Raw genomic sequence first — 13,977 nt, 5'->3', positions numbered from 1 at the left:
TTCTGTGTTTCCTATAGGGCCAGTACAGTGAGCTAGCTCAGAACAAACGAACTGTGCTTCCTACACAAACGAGGCATATCTAGTTCAACTCAGTATTGGAAACTAAGTAAAACAGGAGCTTCTCTTCAGTCCAATACACTGCATTTGCTGGGAACAGACGCGAGTGCTATTTGCACTGTTTATGGCCAGAATAGCACAATAGTGGTGTTCTTATCCTGAATTAACACTAAATGCTAGAACGTGAAACTGAATGTGATTCAACTCCGTTTAGGAAGTTGTATTGAACCCCAGTTGGCCTTACAAGAAAAACACTCTGCTTTTGAGTAACAGGCACTCTTGCACTCTACTGTGTTTCCTATAAGGCCAGTACAGTGAGCTAGCTCAGAACAAAAGAACTGTGCTTCCTACACAAACGGGGCATATCTAGTTCAACTCAGTATTGGAAACTAAGTAAAACAGGAGCTTCTCTTCAGTCCAGTACACTGTCCTCGCTGGGAACAGACGCGAGTGCTATTTTCACTTTTCATGGCCAGAATAGCACAATAGTGGTGTTCTTACCCTGAAGTAACACTAAATGCTAGAACGTGAAACTAAATGTGATTCAACTCCATTTAGAAAGTTGTACTGAACCTCATTTGGCCTTACAAGAAAAACACTCTGCTTTTGAGAAACAGGCACTCTTGCCCTCTACTGTGTTTCCTTTATGGCCAGTACAGTGAGCTAGCTCAGAACAAAAGAACTGTGCTTCCTACACAAACGGGGCATATCTAGTTCAACTCAGTATTGGAAACTAAGTAAAACAGGAGCTTCTCTTCAGTCCAATACACTGTACTCGCTGGGAACAGACGCGAGTGCTATTTGCACTGTTTATGGCCAGAATAGCACAATAGTTGTGTTCTTACCCTGAACTAACACTAAATGCTAGAACGTGAAACTGAATGTGATTCAACTCCGTTTAGGAAGTTGTATTGAACCCCAGTTGGCCTTACAAGAAAAACACTCTGCTTTTGAGAAACAGGCACTCTAGCACTCTACTGTGTTTCCTATAGGGCCAGTACAGTGAGCTAGCTCAGAACAAAAGAACTGTGCTTCCTACACAAACGGAGCATATCTAGTTCAACTCAGTATTGGAAACTAAGTAAAACAGGAGCTTCTCTTCAGTCCAATACACTCTACTCGCTGGGAACAGACGCGAGTGCTATTTGCACTGTTTATGGCCAGAATACCACAATAGTGGTGTTCTTACGCTGATTTAACACTAAATTCTAGAACGTGAAACTGAATGTGATTCAACTCCGTTTAGGAAGTTGTATTGAACCCCAGTTGGTCTTACAAGAAAAACACTCTGCTTTTGAGAAACAGGCATTCTTGCCCTCTACTGTGTTTCCTATAGGGCCAGTACAGTGAGCTAGCTCAGAACAAAAGAACTGTGCTTCCTACACAAACGGGGCATATCTAGTTCAACTCAGTATTGGAAACTAAGTAAAACAGGAGCTTCTCTTCAGTCCAGTACTCTGTACTACTTGGGAACAGACGCGAGTGCTATTTGCTCTGTTTATGGCCAGAATAGCACAATAGTGGTGTTCTTACCCTGAATTAACACTAAATGCTAGAACGTGAAACTGAATGTGATTCAACTCCGTTTAGGAAGTTGTATTGAACCCAAGTTGGCCTTACAAGAAAAACACTCTGCTTTTGAGAAACAGGCACTCTTGCACAGTACTGTGTTTCCTATAGGGCCAGTACAGTGAGCTAGCTCAGAACAAAAGAACTGTGCTTCCTACTCAAAAGGGGCATATCTAGTTCAACTCAGTATTGGAAACTAAGTAAAACAGGAGCTTCTCTTCAGTCCGGTACACTGCATTCGCTGGGAACAGACGCGAGTGCTATTTGCACTGTTTATGGCCAGAATACCACAATAGTGGTGTTCTTACGCTGATTTAACACTGAATTCTAGAACGTGAAACTGAATGTGATTCAACTCCGTTTAGGAAGTTGTATTGAACCCCAGTTGGTCTTACAAGAAAAACACTCTGCTTTTGAGAAACAGGCATTCTTGCCCTCTACTGTGTTTCCTATAGGGCCAGTACAGTGAGCTAGCTCAGAACAAAAGAACTGTGCTTCCTACACAAACGGGGCATATCTAGTTCAACTCAGTATTACAAACTACGTAAAACAGGAGCTTCCCTTCAGTCCAATACACTGCACTCGCTGGGAACAGACGCGAGTGCTATTTGCACTGTTTATGGCCAGAATAGCACAATAGTGGTGTTCTTACCCTGAATTAACACTAAATGCTAGAACGTGAAACTGAATGTGATTCATCTCCGTTTAGGAAGTTGTATTGAACCCCAGTTGGCCTTACAAGAAAAACACTCTGCTTTTGAGAAACAGGCACTCTTGCACTCTACTGTGTTTCCTATAGGGCCAGTACAGTGAGCTAGCTCAGAACAAAAGAACTGTGCTTCCTACACAAACGGGGCATATCTAGTTCAACTCAGTATTGGAAACTAAGTAAAACAGGAGCTTCTCTTCAGTCCAATACACTGCACTGGTAGGGAACAGAAACGAGTGTTATTTGCACTGTTTATGTCCATAATAGCACAATAGTGGTGTTCTTACCCTGAATTAACACTAAAGCTAGAACGTGAAACTGAATGTGATTCAACTCCGTTTACGAAGTTGTATTGAACCCCAGTTGGCCTTACAAGAGAAACACTCTGCTTTTGAGTAACAGGCACCATTGCACTCTACTGTGTTTCCTATAGGGCCAGTACAGTGAGCTAGCTCAGAACAAAAGAACTGTGCTTCCTACACAAACGGGGCATATCTAGTTAAACTCAGTATTGGAAACTAAGTAAAACAGGAGCTTCTCTTCAGTCCAATACACTGCCCTCGCAGGGAACAGACGCGAGTGCTATTTGCACGGTTTATGGCCAGAATAGCACAATAGTGGTGTTCTTACCCTGAATTAACACTAAATGCTAGAACGTGAAACTGAATGTGATTCAACTCAGTTTAGGAAGGTGTATTGAACCCCAGTTGGCCTTACAAGAAAAACACTCTGCTTTTGAGAAACAGGCACACTTGCACTGTACTGTGTTTCCTATAGGGCCAGTACAGTGAGCTAGCTCAGAACAAAAGAACTGTGCTTCCTACACAAATGGGGCATATCTAGTTCAAATCAGAATTGTAAAGTAATTAAAACAGGAACTTCTCTTCAGTCCAATACACTGCACTCGCTGGGAACAGAGGCGAGTGCTATTTGCACTGTTTATGGCCAGAATAGCACAATAGTGGTATTCTTACCCTGAATTAACACTAAATGCTAGAACGTGAAATTGAATGTGATTCAACTCTGTTTAGGAAGTTGAATTGATCCCAGTTGGCCTTACAAGAAAAACACTCTGCTTTTGAGAAACAGGCACTCTTGCACTCTACTGTGTTTCCTATTGGTCCAGTACAGTGACTACCTCAGAACAAAAGAACTGTGCTTCCTACACAAACGGGGCATATCTAGTTCAATTCAGTATTGGAAACTAAGTAAAACAGGAGCTTCTCTTCAGTCCGGTACACTGCATTTGCTGGGAACAGACGCGAGTGCTATTTGCACTGTTTATGGCCAGAATAGCACAATAGTGGTGTTCTTATCCTGAATTAACAATAAATGCTAGAACGTGAAACTGAATGTGATTCAACTCCATTTAGGAAGTTGTATTGAATCCCAGTTGGTCTTACAAGAAAAACACTCTGCTTTTGAGAAACAGGCACTCTTGCACTCTTCTGTGTTTCCTATAGGGCCAGTACAGTGAGCTAGCTCAGAACAAAAGAACTGTGCTTCCTACACAAACGAGGCATATCTAGTTCAACTCAGTATTGGAAACTAAGTAAAACAGGAGCTTCTCTTCAGTCCAATACACTGCATTTGCTGGGAACAGACGCGAGTGCTATTTGCACTGTTTATGGCCAGAATAGCACAATAGTGGTGTTCTTATCCTGAATTAACACTAAATGCTAGAACGTGAAACTGAATGTGATTCAACTCCGTTTAGGAAGTTGTATTGAACCCCAGTTGGCCTTACAAGAAAAACACTCTGCTTTTGAGTAACAGGCACTCTGGCACTCTACTGTGTTTCCTATAAGGCCAGTACAGTGAGCTAGCTCAGAACAAAAGAACTGTGCTTCCTACACAAACGGGGCATATCTAGTTCAACTCAGTATTGGAAACTAAGTAAAACAGGAGCTTCTCTTCAGTCCAGTACACTGTCCTCGCTGGGAACAGAGGCGAGTGCTATTTTCACTTTTCATGGCCAGAATAGCACAATAGTGGTGTTCTTACCCTGAATTAACACTAAATGCTAGAACGTGAAACTAAATGTGATTCAACTCCATTTAGAAAGTTGTATTGAACCTCATTTGGCCTTACAAGAAAAACACTCTGCTTTTGAGAAACAGGCACTCTTGCCCTCTACTGTGTTTCCTTTATGGCCAGTACAGTGAGCTAGTTCAGAACAAAAGAACTGTGCTTCCTACACAAACGGGGCATATCTAGTTCAACTCAGTATTGGAAACTAAGTAAAACAGGAGCTTTTCTTCAGTCCAATACACTGTACTCGCTGGGAACAGACGCGAGTGCTATTTGCACTGTTTATGGCCAGAATAGCACAATAGTTGTGTTCTTACCCTGAACTAACACTAAATGCTAGAACGTGAAACTGAATGTGATTCAACTCCGTTTAGGAAGTTGTATTGAACCCCAGTTGGCCTTACAAGAAAAACACTCTGCTTTTGAGAAACAGGCACTCTTGCACAGTACTGTGTTTCCTATAGGGCCAGTACAGTGAGCTAGCTCAGAACAAAAGAACTGTGCTTCCTACTCAAAAGGGGCATATCTAGTTCAACTCAGTATTGGAAACTAAGTAAAACAGGAGCTTCTCTTCAGTCCGGTACACTGCATTTGCTGGGAACAGACGCGAGTGCTATTTGCACTGTTTATGGCCAGAATACCACAATAGTGGTGTTCTTACGCTGATTTAACACTAAATTCTAGAACGTGAAACTGAATGTGATTCAACTCCGTTTAGGAAGTTGTATTGAACCCCAGTTGGTCTTACAAGAAAAACACTCTGCTTTTGAGAAACAGGCATTCTTGCCCTCTACTGTGTTTCCTATAGGGCCAGTACAGTGAGCTAGCTCAGAACAAAAGAACTGTGCTTCCTACACAAACGTGGCATATCTAGTTCAACTCAGTATTGGAAACTAAGTAAAACAGGAGCTTCTCTTCAGTCCAGTACACTGTACTCGCTGGGAACAGACGCGAGTGCTATTTGCACTGTTTATGTCCATAATAGCACAATAGTGGTGTTCTTACCCTGAATTAACACTAAATGCTAGAATGTGAAACTGAATGTGATTCAACTCCGTTTAGGAAGTTGTATTGAACCCCAGTTGGCCTTACAAGAAAAACACTCTGCTTTTGAGAAACAGGCACTCTTGCACTCTACTGTGTTTCCTATAGGGCCAGTACAGTGAGCTAGCTCAGAACAAAAGAACTGTGCTTCCTACACAAACGGGGCATATCTAGTTCAACTCAGTATTGGAAACTACGTAAAACAGGAGCTTCTCTTCAGTCCAGTACTCTGTACTCGCTGGGAACAGACGCGAGTGCTATTTGCACGGTTTATGGATACAATAGCACAATAGTGGTGTTCTTACACTGAATTAACACTAAATGCTAGAACGTGAAACTGAATGTGATTCAACTCCGTTTAGGAAGTTGTATTGAACCCCAGTTGGCCTTACAAGAAAAACACTCTGCTTTTGAGAAACAGGCACTCTTGCCCTCTACTGTGTTTCCAATAGGGCCTGTACAGTGAGCTAGCTCAGAACAAAAGAACTGTGCTTCCTAAACAAACGGGGCATATCTAGTTCAACTCAGTTTGGAAACTAAGTAAAACAGGAGCTTCTCTTCAGTCCAGTACTCTGTACTCGCTAGGAACAGACGCGAGTGCTATTTGCACTTTTTATGGCCACAATAGCACAATAGTCGTGTTCTTACCCTGAATTAACACTAAATGCTAGAACGTGAAACTGAATGTGATTCAACTCCATTTAGAAAGTTGTATTGAACCCCAGTTGGCCTTACAAGAAAAACTATCTGCTTTTGAGAAACAGGGACCCTTGCACTCTACTGTGTTTCCTATAGGGCCAGTACAGTGAGCTAGCTCAGAACAAAAGAACTGTGCTTCCTACACAAACGGGGCATATCTAGTTCAACTCAGTATTGGAAACTAAGTAAAACAGGAGCTTCTCTTCAGTCCAATACATTGCACTCGCTGGGAACAGACGCGAGTGCTATTTGCACTGTTTATGGCCAGAATAGCACAATAGTGGTGTTCTTACCCTGAATTAACACTAAATGCTAGAATGTGAAACTGAATGTGATTCAACTCCGTTTAGGAAGTTGTATTGAACCTCACTTGGCCTTACAAGAAAAACGCTCTGCTTTTGAGAAACAGGCACTCTTGCCCTCTACTGTGTTTCCTATAGGGCCAGTACAGTGAGCTAGCTCAGAACAAAAGAAGTGTGCTTCCTACACTAACGGGGCATATCTAGTTCAACTCAGTATTGGAAACTAAGTAAAACAGGAGCTTCTCTTCAGTCCAGTACTCTGTACTCGCTGGGAACAGACGCGAGTGCTATTTGCACTGTTTATGGCCACATAGCACAATAGTCGTGTTCTTAATCTGAATTAACACTAAATGCTAGAACGTGAAACTGAATGTGATTCAACTCCGTTTAGGAAGTTGTATTGAACCCCAGTTGGCCTTTCAAGAAAAACACTCTGCTTTTGAGAAACAGGCACTCTTGCACTCTACTGTGTTTCATATAGGGCCAGTACAGTGAGCTAGCTCAGAACAAAAGAACTGTGCTTCCTACAGAAACGGGGCATATCTAGTTCAACTAAGAATTGGAAACTAAGTAAAACAGGAGCTTCTCTTCAGTCCAATACACTGCACTCGCTGGGAACAGACGCGAGTGCTATTTGCACTGTTTATGGCCAGAATAGCACAATAGTGGTATTCTTACCCTGAATTAACACTAAATGCTACAACGTGAAACTGAATGTGATTCAACTCCATTTAGGAAGTTGTATTGAACCCCAGTTGGTCTTACAAGAAAAACACTCTGCTTTTGAGAAACAGGCATTCTTGCCCTCTACTGTGTTTCCTATAGGGCCAGTACAGTGAGCTAGCTCAGAACAAAAGAACTGTGCTTCCTACACAAACGGGGCATATCTAGTTCAACTCAGTATTGGAAACTAAGTAAAACAGGAGCTTCTCTTCAGTCCAGTACTCTGTACTACTTGGGAACAGACGCGAGTGCTATTTGCTCTGTTTATGGCCAGAATAGCACAATAGTGGTGTTCTTACCCTGAATTAACACTAAATGCTAGAACGTGAAACTGAATGTGATTCATCTCCGTTTAGGAAGTTGTATTGAACCCCAGTTGGCCTTACAAGAAAAACACTCTGCTTTTGAGAAACAGGCACTCTTGCACTCTACTGTGTTTCCTATAGGGCCAGTACAGTGAGCTAGCTCAGAACAAAAGAACTGTGCTTCCTACACAAACGGGGCATATCTAGTTCAACTCAGTATTGGAAACTAAGTAAAACAGGAGCTTCTCTTCAGTCCAATACACTGCACTCGTAGGGAACAGACACGAGTGTTATTTGCACTGTTTATGTCCATAATAGCACAATAGTGGTGTTCTTACCCTGAATTAACACTAAATGCTAGAACGTGAAACTGAATGGGATTCAACTCCGTTTACGAAGTTGTATTGAACCCCAGTTGGCCTTACAAGAGAAACACTCTGCTTTTGAGTAACAGGCACCATTGCACTCTACTGTGTTTCCTATAGGGCCAGTACAGTGAGCTAGCTCAGAACAAAAGAACTGTGCTTCCTACACAAACGGGGCATATCTAGTTAAACTCAGTATTGGAAACTAAGTAAAACAGGAGCTTCTCTTCAGTCCAATACACTGCCCTCGCAGGGAACAGACGCGAGTGCTATTTGCACTGTTTATGGCCAGAATAGCACAATAGTGGTGTTCTTACCCTGAATTAACACTAAATGCTAGAACGTGTAACTGAATGTGATTCAACTCAGTTTAGGAAGGTGTATTGAACCCCAGTTGGCCTTACAAGAAAAACACTCTGCTTTTGAGAAACAGGCACACTTGCACTGTACTGTGTTTCCTATAGGGCCAGTACAGTGAGCTAGCTCAGAACAAAAGAACTGTGCTTCCTACACAAATGGGGCATATCTAGTTCAAATCATAATTGTAAACTAATTAAAACAGGAACTTCTCTTCAGTCCAATACACTGCACTCGCTGGGAACAGAGGCGAGTGCTATTTGCACTGTTTATGGCCAGAATAGCACAATAGTGGTATTCTTACCCTGAATTAACACTAAATGCTAGAACGTGAAACTGAATGTGATTCAACTCTGTTTAGAAAGTTGAATTTATCCCAGTTGGCCTTACAAGAAAAACACTCTGCTTTTGAGAAACAGGCACTCTTGCACTCTACTGTGTTTCCTAAAGGTCCAGTACAGTGACTACCTCAGAAAAAAAGAACTGTGCTTCCTACACAAACGGGGCATGTCTAGTTCAATTCAGTATTGGAAACTAAGTAAAACAGGAGCTTCTCTTCAGTCCGGTACACTGCATTTGCTGGGAACAGACGCGAGTGCTATTTGCACTGTTTATGGCCAGAATAGCACAATAGTGGTGTTCTTATCCTGAATTAACAATAAATGCTAGAACGTGAAACTGAATGTGATTCAACTCCATTTAGGAAGTTGTATTGAATCCCAGTTGGTCTTACAAGAAAAACACTCTGCTTTTGAGAAACAGGCACTCTTGCACTCTTCTGTGTTTCCTATAGGGCCAGTACAGTGAGCTAGCTCAGAACAAACGAACTGTGCTTCCTACACAAACGGGGCATATCTAGTTCAACTCAGTATTGGAAACTAAGTAAAACAGGAGCTTCTCTTCAGTCCAATACACTGCATTTGCTGGGAACAGACGCGAGTGCTATTTGCACTGTTTATGGCCAGAATAGCACAATAGTGGTGTTCTTATCCTGAATTAACACTAAATGCTAGAACGTGAAACTGAATGTGATTCATCTCCGTTTAGGAAGTTGTATTGAACCCCAGTTGGCCTTACAAGAAAAACACTCTGCTTTTGAGTAACAGGCACTCTTGCACTCTACTGTGTTTCCTATAAGGCCAGTACAGTGAGCTAGCTCAGAACAAAAGAACTGTGCTTCCTACACAAACGGGGCATATCTAGTTCAACTCAGTATTGGAAACTAAGTAAAACAGGAGCTTCTCTTCAGTCCAATACACTGCACTCGCTGGGAACAGACGCGAGTGCTATTTGCACTGTTTATGGCCAGAATAGCACAATAGTGGTGTTCTTACCCTGAATTAACACTAAATGCTAGAACGTGAAACTGAATGTGATTCAACTCCATTTAGAAAGTTGTATTGAACCTCATTTGGCCTTACAAGAAAAACACTCTGCTTTTGAGAAACAGGCACTCTTGCCCTCTACTGTGTTTCCTTTATGGCCAGTACAGTGAGCTAGCTCAGAACAAAAGAACTGTGCTTCCTACACAAACGGGGCATATCTAGTTCAACTCAGTATTGGAAACTAAGTAAAACAGGAGCTTCTCTTCAGTCCAATACACTGTACTCGCTGGGAACAGACGCGAGTGCTATTTGCACTGTTTATGGCCAGAATAGCACAATAGTTGTGTTCTTACCCTGAACTAACACTAAATGCTAGAACGTGAAACTGAATGTGATTCAACTCCGTTTAGGAAGTTGTATTGAACCCCAGTTGGCCTTACAAGAAAAACACTCTGCTTTTGAGAAACAGGCACTCTAGCACTCTACTGTGTTTCCTATAGGGCCAGTACAGTGAGCTAGCTCAGAACAAAAGAACTGTGCTTCCTACACAAACGGAGCATATCTAGTTCAACTCAGTATTGGAAACTAAGTAAAACAGGAGCTTCTCTTCAGTCCAATACACTCTACTCGCTGGGAACAGACGCGAGTGCTATTTGCACTGTTTATGGCCAGAATACCACAATAGTGGTGTTCTTACGCTGATTTAACACTAAATTCTAGAACGTGAAACTGAATGTGATTCAACTCCGTTTAGGAAGTTGTATTGAACCCCAGTTGGTCTTACAAGAAAAACACTCTGCTTTTGAGAAACAGGCATTCTTGCCCTCTACTGTGTTTCCTATAGGGCCAGTACAGTGAGCTAGCTCAGAACAAAAGAACTGTTTTTCCTACACAAATGGGGCATATCTAGTTCAACTCAGTATTGGAAACTAAGTAAAACAGGAGCTTCTCTTCAGTCCAGTACTCTGTACTACTTGGGAACAGACGCGAGTGCTATTTGCTCTGTTTATGGCCAGAATAGCACAATAGTGGTGTTCTTACCCTGAATTAACACTAAATGCTAGAATGTGAAACTGAATGTGATTCAACTCCGTTTAGGAAGTTGTATTGAACCCAAGTTGGCCTAACAAGAAAAACACTCTGCTTTTGAGAAACAGGCACTCTTGCACTCTACTGTGTTTCCTATAGGGCCAGTACAGTGACTACCTCAGAACAAAAGAACTGTGCTTCCTACACAAACGGGGCCTATCTAGTTCAAGTCAGTATTGGAAACTAAGTAAAACAGGAGCTTCTCTTCAGTCCAATACACTGTACTCGCTGGGAACAGACGCGAGTGCTATTTGCACTGTTTATGGCCAGATAAGCACAATAGTGGTGTTCTTACCCTGAATTAACACTAAATGCTAGAACGTGAAACTGAATGTGATTCAACTCCTTTTAGGAAGTTGTATTGAACCCCAGTTGTCCTTACAAGAAAAACACTCTGCTTTTGAGAAACAGGCACTCTTGCACTCTACTGTGTTTCCTATAGGGCCAGTACAGTGAGCTAGCTCAGAACAAAAGAACTGTGCTTCCTACACAAACGGGGCATATCTAGTTCAACTCAGTATTACAAACTACGTAAAACAGGAGCTTCCCTTCAGTCCAATACACTGCACTCGCTGGGAACAGACGCGAGTGCTATTTGCACTGTTTATGGCCAGAATAGCACAATAGTGGTGTTCTTACCCTGAATTAACACTAAATGCTAGAACGTGAAACTGAATGTGATTCAACTCCGTTTAGGAAGTTGTATTGAACCCCAGTTGGCCTTACAAGAAAAACACTCTGCTTTTGAGAAACAGGCACTCTTGCACTCTACTGTGTTTCTTATAGGGCCAGTACAGTGAGCTAGCTCAGAACAAAAGAACTGTGCTTCCTACACAAACGGGGCATATCTAGTTCAACTCAGTATTGGAAACTAAGTAAAACAGGAGCTTCTCTTCAGTCCAGTACACTGTACTCGCTGGGAACATACGCGAGTGCTATTTCCACTGTTTATGTCCAGAATAGCACAATAGTGGTGTTCTTACCCTGAATTAACACTAAATGCTAGAACGTGAAACTGAATGTGATTCAACTCCGTTTAGGAAGTTGTATTGAACCCCAGTTGGCCTTACAAGAAAAACACTCTGCTTTTGAGAAACAGGCATTCTTGCACTCTACTGTGTTTCCTATAGGGCCAGTACAGTGAGCTAGCTCAGAACAAAAAACTGTGCTTCCTACACAAACGGGGCATATATAGTTGAACTCAGTATTGGACACAAAGCAAACAGGAGCTTCTCTTCAGTCCAATACACTGTACTCGCTGAGAACAGACGCGAGTGCTATTTGCACTGTTTATGGCCAGAATAGCACAATAGTGGTGTTCTTACCCCGAATTAACACTAAATGCTAGAACGTGAAACTGAATGTGATTCAACTCCGTTTAGGAAGTTGTATTGAACCCCAGTTGGCCTTACAAGAAAAACACTCTGCTTTTGAGAAACAGGCACTCTTGCACTCTACTGTGTTTCCTATAGGCCAGTACAGTGAGCTAGCTCAGAACAAAAGAACTGTGCTTCCTACACAAACGGGGCATATCTAGTTCAACTCAGTATTGGAAACTACGTAAAACAGGAGCTTCTCTTCAGTCCAGTACTCTGTACTCGCTGGGAACAGACGCGAGTGCTATTTGCACGGTTTATGGATACAATAGCACAATAGTGGTGTTCTTACACTGAATTAACACTAAATGCTAGAACGTGAAACTGAATGTGATTCAACTCCGTTTAGGAAGTTGTATTGAACCCCAGTTGGCCTTACAAGAAAAACACTCTGCTTTTGAGAAACAGGCACTCTTGCCCTCTACTGTGTTTCCAATAGGGCCTGTACAGTGAGCTAGCTCAGAACAAAAGAACTGTGCTTCCTACACAAACGGGGCATATCTAGTTCAACTCAGTTTGGAAACTAAGTAAAACAGGAGCTTCTCTTCAGTCCAGTACTCTGTACTCTCTAGGAACAGACGCGAGTGCTATTAGCACTGTTTATGGCCACAATAGCACAATAGTTTTGTTCTTACCCTGAATTAACACTAAATGCTAGAACGTGAAACTGAATGTGATTCAACTCCATTTAGGAAGTTGTATTGAACACCAGTTGGCCTTACAAGAAAAACACTCTGATTTTGAGAAACAGGCACTCTTGCACTCTACTGTGTTTCCTTTATGGCCAGTACAGTGAGCTAGCTCAGAACAAAAGAACTGTGCTTTCTACACAAACGGGGCATATCTAGTTCAACTCAGTATTGGAAACTAAGTAAAACAGGAGCTTCTCTTCAGTCCAGTACTCTGTACTCGCTGGGAACAGACGCGAGTGCTATTTGCACTGTTTATGGCCACATAGCACAATAGTCGTGTTCTTAATCTGAATTAACACTAAATGCTAGAACGTGAAACTGAATGTGATTCAACTCCGTTTAGGAAGTTGTATTGAACCCCAGTTGGCCTTTCAAGAAAAACACTCTGCTTTTGAGAAACAGGCACTCTTGCACTCTACTGTGTTTCCTATAGGGCCAGTACAGTGAGCTAGCTCAGAACAAAAGAACTGTGCTTCCTACAGAAACGGGGCATATCTAGTTCAACTAAGAATTGGAAACTAAGTAAAACAGGAGCTTCTCTTCAGTCCAATACACTGCACTCGCTGGGAACAGACGCGAGTGCTATTTGCACTGTTTATGGCCAGAATAGCACAATAGTGGCATTCTTACCCTGAATTAACACTAAATGCTACAATGTGAAACTGAATGTGATTCAACTCCATTTAGGAAGTTGTATTGAACCTCATTTAGCCTTGCAAGAAAAACACTCTGCTTTTGAGAAACAGGCACTCTTGCCCTCTACTGTGTTTTTTATAGGGCCAGTACATTGAGCTAGCTCAGAACAAAAGAACTGTGCTATCTACACAAACTGGGCATATCTAGTTCAACTCAGTTTGGAAACTAAGTAAAACAGGAGCTTCTCTTCAGTCCAATACACTGCACTCGTAGGGAACAGACACGAGTGTTATTTGCACTGTTTATGTCCATAATAGCACAATAGTGGTGTTCTTACCCTGAATTAACACTAAATGCTAGAACGTGAAACTGAATGTGATTCAACTCCGTTTACGAAGTTGTATTGAACCCCAGTTGGCCTTACAAGAGAAACTCTCTGCTTTTGAGTAACAGGCACCATTGCACTCTACTGTGTTTCCTATAGGGCCAGTACAGTGAGCTAGCTCAGAACAAAAGAACTGTGCTTCCTACACAAACGGGGCATATCTAGTTAAACTCAGTATTGGAAACTAAGTAAAACAGGAGCTTCTCTTCAGTCCAATACACTGCCCTCGCAGGGAACAGACGCGAGTGCTATTTGCACTGTTTATGGCCAGAATAGCACAATAGTGGTGTTCTTACCCTGAATTAACACTAAA

The sequence above is a fragment of the Peromyscus maniculatus genome, chromosome 5, assembly GCF_049852395.1.
Source record: "Peromyscus maniculatus bairdii isolate BWxNUB_F1_BW_parent chromosome 5, HU_Pman_BW_mat_3.1, whole genome shotgun sequence".
Taxonomy (NCBI): Eukaryota; Metazoa; Chordata; class Mammalia; order Rodentia; family Cricetidae; genus Peromyscus; species Peromyscus maniculatus.
Note: the sequence above shows the minus strand (reverse complement) of the source record.